Source organism: Elephantulus edwardii, unplaced genomic scaffold (genome assembly GCF_000299155.1).
Source record: "Elephantulus edwardii isolate Elephantulus edwardi_28Jun2011 unplaced genomic scaffold, EleEdw1.0 scaffold00120, whole genome shotgun sequence".
In the NCBI taxonomy this organism is placed as follows: domain Eukaryota; kingdom Metazoa; phylum Chordata; class Mammalia; order Macroscelidea; family Macroscelididae; genus Elephantulus; species Elephantulus edwardii.
In genome coordinates, this window is record NW_006399870.1 from 6,031,127 (window position 1) to 6,040,825 (window position 9,699).

The 9,699-nt window shown below is 37.6% G+C and overlaps 1 pseudogene; it reads left to right on the forward strand.

The window, feature by feature from the left end:
- Positions 1-1,568: 1,568 nt before the first annotated feature.
- On the forward strand, positions 1,569-2,796 carry LOC102856078 (annotated as a pseudogene).
- Positions 2,797-9,699: the final 6,903 nt, after the last annotated feature.

A 9,699-nucleotide genomic window follows, 5' to 3' on the forward strand; every position in this document is an offset into this window, starting at 1 on the left:
ACCTAAATTAAAAAAAAATAAATAAAGCTGCAGCTACTTGAGACTGTTAGACCTGGAAAGACTTAGACAGTTAGATAGATGTATATTGGCTTTTCTCTTTACCTAACTCAAGCATTCTACCTTAACTAGATAGCAAACAAAAGTGGCCTAGCGACAAGAAGCTGTGCTGCAATTCTTAAGACACAGGGTTTGAATCTACCAGATGCTCTGCCGGAGAAGGAGGGGCAAACTCGTTGTGTGCTAGTCAGAGCCAACTCCATGGTACACAAAAAGGAAAAAGAAAGTAGATATTAATATCTGGGACAGACTGTGTTACTGTTGTTAAATGCTGTCAAGTATGACTCACAATGCCCCTATGAACAGTTGACCTGAAACCTAAAACCTGTCCTATCCTGTGCCATCCTCACCGTCTCTGACACATCAGAGCCCATTGCTGAAGTCATTGTGTCAACCCATCTCATTGAGGGTCTTCCTTTCTTTGCTGACCCTTCATCCTTCTAAATATGATGTCCCTTTCCAAAGAGGAGCACTCTTTTTAACATGTCCTAAGTCTGAAAGATAAAAGTTCATCATCTCTGTCTCCAAGGAGAACTCTGGGTACATCCTTTCCAAGATATATCTGTTTGTTCTTTTGGCAATCTATGAGATGGTCAGTACTCTTCTCCAGCACCACAGTTCAAAGCCATCAATTCTTCTGTTATCCTTAATCATTGTGCAGTTCTCTGATGATTGAGAAGAACATAATCTGAATAAGGTACACCTTAGTCTTCAAACTGACATCATTGCTTTTCAGCATTTTGGAGAAGGTTCTGTTGGTGGACTTGCTTGTTGCAATAGGCCTCCTGATTTCTTGACTGCTGGTGCCTATGGTGTTGATGAGAGATCCAAGTAGGACAACTTCAATTCTTTCTCAGTCTACTATAATGTTGACTGCAGCTGCTGTGGTGAGGACCTTTGTCTTCTTGAGGATGAGATGTAATTCATACCAAAGGCTGTAGTACTTGGTTTTCCACAACAAGTATTTATATCCTCTTCACTTTCAACAAGCAAAGTTGTGTCATCTGCATAATGCAGGTTGCTGATGACTCTTCCTTCAATTCTGACGCTACATTCTTTTTTTATAGTCTGGCTTTGTGAATTATTTGCTCAGCATGCAGGTTGAATAGGTACAGAGAAAAGATTCAACCCTAATTCACATCCTTCATGATTTTTAAACCATGTAGTTTTCCCTTTCTATTTGGACAACAGCTTCTTGATCTAAGTATAGATTTCTCATGAGTACAATTAAGTGTGCTAGAATTCCCATTCTCAATATTAGCAGTAATTTGTTATGATTCACACATGCTTTTGAATAATAAGAAAAAAAACATGCATTTTCCTTCCCTCCCTAGCCTTCCCTGCGAGCAGACGGGGCAGCAGAGGCCACAGGTTTGGGGTGAACATGTAACTAATTCGCTGACCGACCCACCACCGGCAGCCTTGTTCCTGCTTGAGCCCCTGCGCCCGCGTCTCCCGACCCAGTTCCCCTCTTCAACCTCCTCAGTCTGCCTGGTGGTCCCCTCCCACCGATGACCCCATGTCACCATTGTGAAGCCTACAGCTCTGCAGGGGAGGAAGAGGAGGAAGAAGAGGAGGAGAAGGTAGCTACATCAACCTGCGTGACAGGAGGATCAAAAGATATCATGAAGTTTCCAAAACCTTTGGAAAATCAGAGATTGTCTTTTCTGTTAGAAAAGGTAAATCTCTAGAGAAGCCCAGATGTGGAAGGTGAATGTGCCCAACATGCCTACAAATAGAGAGATGAAGTGATTCAACGGTTGGCCATACTCAAGTACCAATTCAACCTTTACCCAGAAACATTTGCTCTGACTAGCAGGTTTTTGGAAAGATTTTTAGCCACTGTAAAGGCCTACCCAAAATATTTGATCTGCATTACAATCAGCTGTTTCTTCTTAGCTGCCAAGACTATTGAGGAAGATAAGAGAATTTCCGTATTGAAGGTGTTAGCAAGAGACAGTTTGTGTGGCTGTTCGTCATCTGAAATTCCAAGAATGGAGAGAATTATTCTGGATAAATTGAATTGAGATTTTCACACAGTCATACTAATGGATTTTCTTCACATTTTTCACTCCATTGCAGTGGCAACTAGGCCTCAGTTACTCTTCAACTTACCCACACTAAGCCCATCTCAACTTTTGGCAATCCTTACCAAGCAACTCCTCCATTGTATGGCCTGCAATCAACTTTGGCAATTCTAAAGGTCCATGCTTGCTCTGGCCATGGTCAGTTTGGAAATGGAGAAACTTATGCCTGATTGGCTTCCTCTTATAATTGAACTGCTTCAAAAAGCACAGATGGATATAGCTCCCAGTTGATCCACTGCCAGGAGCTTGTGGCACAGCACTTTTCTGCCCTGCAGACTTCTCTGCCTCTAAATTCCTTTTCTGTCTATCATCCCCTCCAGCACACCCTGGTGACCTGTGACAAAGGAGTGTTCAGATTACATTCCTCCTCTGTCCCAGGCCGAGATATCTCCAAGGACAACAGCAAATCAGAAGTGCAAGTCAGAGGTACAGCAGCCTTCAGCCATCTCCCAGCTGCCAGTGGGTGAAGCGTACCTCTGCTAAAAGCAAAGTAGAGGAGATGAAAGTGGATGACTTCCACGATGGAATTAAACGGCTTTATAATGAAGATAATGCTTCAGAAAATGTGGATTCTATGTGTAGCACGGATTTTTCAAGGCAGGAGGGACATATTTCCCCTTGTCCATGTTTGCAGCCAGTTTCTATCACATAGTTTCAACAATTGTTAACTTTTAAATGCAAAACTCAGTAAGACTACTCTGAGAATGAGAACATGAAAAGTGTGGGAAGGATTTATAAGGGATGTATACTTACTTTATCAGGCTGAATTGAAGTGAGCTGGGGGGTGAACCCAACAAATACCCTTGTTTCTGTGCAGGTAATTATGTCCAACATTATTTAAACCCTTAAAAGACCCAAAATAGTATAAAAAATGGCTTTGTAATGTTTCTCAATTCCACTGCTTCTTCTGCTAAAATGTAATGTAACTTAGCCCATGTCAAAATTCATATTTAATGTTTTCTAAAGTTCTAGAATTAATAACTCTTATCCTCAGCATACTAATTTAATTTTCCTCATTTGTTTGCTTATTTGAATTTTAGGTATGTTGATCCAAGTTCTAGCTTCCACCACCAAGTAGAAATCTCCCAAAATTATTTTTTTAGTAGTTTAGTGAATAAATTATATGACTGTCATGCTTAACCCATTATTCAAATCAATCTAAAATGTTATTTCAAAATTGCTCTATGTGAATCAAAGGTGGAAATAGAAAATATCCATGAATTTTTGTTTGTTTGTTTGTTTGTCTTACTTTAGTTTCTGGAGTCAAAATTAATGTTTTTATTTTTATCTTAGAGTGAAAGGAAACTTAAAAGTAACATGTTATTAGTACACAGATTTGTTGAAAGCATTTTTTACATCTGTATAAAATAATTTGTGGTAAAGTTAATATATTCAGGTGCTCACCAAAGAAATATGTATATAAACAACTAAAATGAGATATTTTAACTATAAAGATTTTCACTCATTTAATAATAAGTAGGACTGTGTAAATGTTGAAGCAGTTTATGATCTGAGTCTGTTACATATAGTAATTCAGTACCCAAGCTTTCTGTTATTAGGACATTCTTGATGAAAGTTATTTCCCCACCTCCTCAGTCTACCTATGTTCTCTTAATGATGTCTGGGTCCTGAGCTCTTTGTGCTGTCTAAAGAATTAGTACAATCATGTACTAATTGATGATGAAAATATCTTGTTTCAAATAAAAAAAATTGTGCACAAACAGAGAAATTCTTCTGATATTCTCTGCTTTCAGTCAGGATCTATCTAATATCACCAATATTATCCCTAGTGGTGCAACCTCTTCTAAAACCAGCTTGAACATCTGGTAGTTCCCTGTCAATGTACAAGAAACAAATAATTTACAATCACCAGACTTTTGAAAACTGCATATTTTTCTAAAGTACTAAATTATGTTATTCTGATGGTTTGGAAATTTTATTATTATTAATATTATTATTATTCACTTAAGTTCATTGATTACTGTTGTTTTTGAAATTCTTAAAACTATTTTCTTTGAAAAAATAAATCAATGAATTATCTTTCCTCAAGGAGTTCATTCTACTGAATGAAGTAGATAATTTTTTACAGTATACATCAACACTAGACGTTTGGTTGCTTTTTTGGTTCTTGAATACTTTTGGATAAAGATTATTAGAAATATTTTTCTTATTTAGTCCTGTTGAAGGAGTTGTTGTTATGTGCCATTGCGTTGACTACAGCTCATAGTGATCCTATGAATAATAGCGATGAATCGTGCCCTATTCTGAGCCAATTACAATATCTCAGACACACCTGACAGTATTGCCACAGTTCCCGTGTCAGTGCATCTCATCCAGGATCTTCCTTGCCTGTGTTGACCCTCTCTCCTTCCAAGCATGCTGTCCTCCAGGGACTGGACCCTCCTGGTAACATGCTGAAAGTATGTGAGACAGAGTTTCAAAATCCTTGCCTCCAAGGAACAAAATACTTTCACTTTCTCCAGGGCAGATATCTTTGTTCTCTTGGCAGTCCATGGTGTATTCAATACTCTTCTCCAACACCACAACTCAAAGGCATTTATACTTCTGTCATCCTTTTTCATTGTCTAGCTTTCAGATGCATACTAAAAATTTCAGAAGACCATGGCCCTGATCAGCCACAATTTAGTTTCTAAGCTGACTTCGTTACTCTTTAACACTCTGGAGAGGTCCCTGACAGTCAATTTTTCCAAAGCATCTCATCTTTTAATTTCCTGACTGCTGGTGCCAAGGGTTGAATGTAGATCCCTGTGTCAATATTGTCAATGAGATTAACAATATACAAATGTAAATTGATAATATCATCATAAGATTTATTCCCCCAAAAGACAGGTGTCTATCATGAAAATATTTAAATTACCACAAATAATGCTCATTAATGATTTATATTTCTTAGAAAATGTTTATTTTTTTTTCCTGTTCATTCAATTTCCTGAGCGTTTTGGCTGGAATAAATTATACAGGTTTCTCATTTGTGTCTTGTTTACAAATTAGGATTATTAGCCTTTTGGTTTTTGTACTGGATGGATGTTTTCTAATACTTTAGCAACTTCGAGTCTCATTCACTTCTTCAGAGGAGATATTTTCACTTAGTCTGTAGCTTTCTTTCTTCCTTTGGCAAGTTACCAAGAAGCCACCCATACTTAAGCTGCATTCCATTATTGCATTTTTAATGGCTGAGTTAGAAAGAACTACAGCCCAGGAAATAGGAGTCAGGATTCCTGTGTCCCACCCACTGTGAGTTTCAAAGAGCTATGTGCTCTATCATGTACAGCCAATAGGAACATTGTAGGGACCCTCTTTTCTGACCACTGTCTCAATGCCCATAGTCACCAGACACATGCTGTCCTGTTTCTTTGGATCAGGTTTCAGTAATGTCTATGTACCCACAGATTTAGTTTCCAGATAACTTGTTTATGTTCTCTGCTATTAGAGAATAAATACAAAACAAGTAATCATCAGTTTATCCTAAACTTTGCTTTTGTCATTTGATTACAAGTGACATGTTAACCAGAAAGGAAAAGAACACACCCATTAACTACTTGATTTACTAAATAGAAAAGACAACCATAATTAATATTCATCTTAATTTTGCAAAGAGTGCTCACATGTTATCACAATTCATATTAACACAATACTGGAAGGAAGGGAGGACATATATTCTACTTAATTCACTGCCATCAAGTTTGTTCTGACTCAGTAACAGAGAACTGACTTTCTAGTGGATTGAAATTGCTGGAGAAGTGTAATCATTGTTTAGTAGCACAAATTGGCAATGCAACTTCCTTCTAAATACTCCAGCAACATCTACTTTATTTAGTAGTTCCATATCTGTGAAAGAGAAAACCGAGACTCAGATAAGTGATTGCCAACAACCAGTATGTGACAGAAATTAAACTCTGTCCCTTTAACTATTTATATACGACTGAGCTCTCATAGTGTAGTCCATAGGGAATTGTGCTGTTAACCTAAAGTCCATGATTCTTTGGAAGTTCTAATTTACCCATGGCTCTGAGTGGGAGAAAAATGTATAATCCACAACTGTGGGATTTATTGCCTTGGAAACTTACTGGAGCTGGTGACAATGAGAGATGTGCAGAAGAGGAGAGAGAGAGAGAGAGAGAGAGAGAGAGAGAGAGAGAGAGAGAGAGAGAGAGGTGATTGAATAATGGCCAAAGAACAGAAAACCAGGAGCAGAAAAGTATATATGATTACTCTTTAGAGAATGAGTACTAATTACAAGGACAGTGCAGTTATTTATAAGTGACTTTTAAACATTTTTGGACATCTGTGAGTAAGCAGTTGTTCTGTTAATCACATTGACTTAGATTTATCTTCACAGAACTTGATAAAAAACTATCTATATGTAGATATGACCTACACTGGGAAAGGAATTCATTTGTAGATATGGTTACCTATGTACAAATGAATTCTACTCTCCATTCAAAGTTTTAAAAGCATGCAAATTTATCAATGTAGTAATTTTTATTGGCTCTGGCTTCAGAAGATCAACAATTCTTAAGCCAGAAGGAAATAATTATTTTTCTTTGTCTGTCTTTTCTAAGTGAGTGAAGACAAAGATTTAAAACTGAATGCCTCATAAACGTCTTCTGTACACTTTATTTCTTTATCCAACATTTAATGATCTCTTGTCACATGCAGTGACATTTCAGTGCCTCCTGCTCTGGTGGTGTAGTCCATAGGGAGTTAGCTATATCTCTAAGCACATTTCAATGTACCAGTGGCTGCACTAGAGAAAGATGAACTATTCCCTCTCTTGCAATGTATAGCATTAGAAGTCCAAGGGAGGGTGAGCTATAAGTCGGTTTTGACGTAATGTAATGAGTGACTAAGTTAAGTTAAATAGAATTTAAAATTTGCTTCATAACTAAATAGTGGACATTTTAGAAATATTGTGAAACTCCATGGTTTTCTGTACTTTAATTTTGGCAAGAGAAAACCATTTCCAAAAGGTTCATATACATGATCAGTTTGAATACACAGGTTTAATATGAGGCACATATGTGGATATATTCATGAAGATCTGTGAGCTGGCAGGTATTAAGATAAGATATACTAAGATGATTTTGTCCTTCATTAGACATTAGAAACATTTATCTTTTTTTTCTAATTTTTCAGTCTTTTGTTAATTTTGTTGAGTGTAAGTTTACAAAGCAAATTCATTTTCTATTCCACCACTCATCTATTTTTCTAAAACATTAATTGTAATCAACTCAATACCCATAATATAATCACACTTTTAGGGAGCTTTGGTGGTCTAGTGATAAGAAGTTGTGCTACAAACTCAAAGGCGTATGGTTCAAATTCACCAGTTGCTCCACAGAAGAGTGAAGGGCAATCTCCTACCCTGTGATTTGTTGGTATTATTGTTGTTAGGTGCTATCACATAGAGTATGACTCATAGCTGTCTTATGAACAACAGATCTGAACACTGTCCTATCCTGTTCCATTCTCACAATTTCTGGCACTCGTAAGCCCACTGCCACAGTCACAGTATCAACACATATCATAGAGGGTCTTCCTCTCTTTCGCCATCTCTCCACTTTCCCAAGCATGATTTCCGTCTTCAAGAAAAATCCTCGCTAGCAACATGCCCAAAGTATGTGAGACAAAGCTTAAACATCTTTTCCTACAAGGAGCTCTCTGACTTGACCTTCTCTAAGACATATCTGTTTGTTCTTTTGCCAGAACATTTGATATTCAGTCCTCTTCTCCAGCAACACAGTTCAAAGACTATGACTCTTCTTCTGTCATTCTTAGTCACACAAGTGACTGAAAGGACTATGGTCTAAATCAGACACACCTTAGTCCTCAAACTGACATCATTATTCCTTAATAATTTGAAGAGCTCCCTAACTGCAGACTTTCCTAGTGCAATACATAACCTAATCTCCTGACTGCTGGTACCAAATATATTGATTGTGCCCCCCAAAATGTGAAGTCATTGGCAATCTTAATCCTTTCTCTGTCCATTATGATGTTGGCTGCCGGTCCAGTGGAGAATTTTTATTTCCCTAATTTTGAAATGCAATCTATATTTAAGGTTGCAGTGTTTAACCTTCTGCATTAAGTGCTTCAAATTCTCCTTTCAATGAGCGAGGTTGTTTTCTGCGTGGCAAAGGTTATTGAGTCTTCCTCCACTGCTGATACTTTAGTTTTTCATAGAGTCTAGCTTCTTGAATTTACTCAATATACAGATTAAGCAGGTACAGAGAAAGGATACAATCATGACACACAGTGTTCTCTTGATCTGTTTGCACAACAGGATATAGGTACAGGTTTTGCAAGAGCACAGTCAAGTGTTCTGGAATTCCTATTCTTCTCAATGTTAGCCATAATTTGTTATGATCCATATAGTCAAATGCCTTTGCATAGTCAATAAAACACAAATAGATTTACTGCCTTTGAAAACCTGATAGAAAGTCAGTTATGAATTTATTCTGATTGGACAGCACACAACAACAATAACAAACACTTTTTCCACTTCCTCCTATAATTCTCATTTTCACTAATTGTTTTTCTTTGGGTTTTTTGTTTATTTTATTTAAATTTATTATTAATTTCAGTGGAAATGTACAGAGACTTTGGATTTCCATTCATTCGTTGTTGCACTTTTCTCCCCTCCCAATTCTTCCCCCAGTACACTACCCTCTAGGAAAAGTAAAGAAAAAATTCTTTCATTGTTTTACAAACCCTCCCTCAGGTCCACTCCACCATGTAGCCTTTGCTCTAGACTCCTGTCATGACAAAAATACCTAATCACATATCTGTTTTAAAGAGTTTTCTCCCTCATCTGTTTCAAAGCAGTATACATTATTGAGCCCATCTTTCTCAGTCTCTCTTCAACCCCCAGGTCAGTCCTGTTTTACAACAGTGGCACCATGCAGTATTTGTCCTTTTGTGACAGATATTTCACGCAGTATAATGTCCTCCAGTGTCACCAATTTTGAATAATATTGCATGAGTTCCTTGGTTTTTAATGCAGCATAATAATCCATTGTGTGAATATACCACAGCTTCTCTATCCATTTGTTTCTTGATGGGCACTTAGGTTGTTTCCATCTCCTTGCTATTGTGAACAAAGCCGCAATAAACATGGGTGTGCATATATCTGTTGGTATGTCAGTTATGGTCTCTTTGGGGTATATTCCCAGTAATGGAATTCTGGGTCAAATGGTATCTCTATTTGCAACTTTTTGAGAAAGTGCCATGCCACCTTCCACAGTGGCTGCACCATCCACTAATTCTTATAGCCCACCATTCTTGCCATGGGGACTTTATTGTTCGGTAAGTGCTGCTCTTTGACTCTATGTGACTGGTTATTACAAAGAGTGCGTGCTTCCCAGGTGTGCTGATCACTACAGATCCCTCTCTTATTTGACTGCATGTTGAATCACAGGGGTGAGCTTTGTTTTAGGTTCAAAGAGTAACTAGGGGTGATAGTTTCAAGTTCTACTGGTCTTTGTCAGACTGGGGATCCTGACCCTTCTTTTGTTTTGCATTCTGTTCAGTGCTT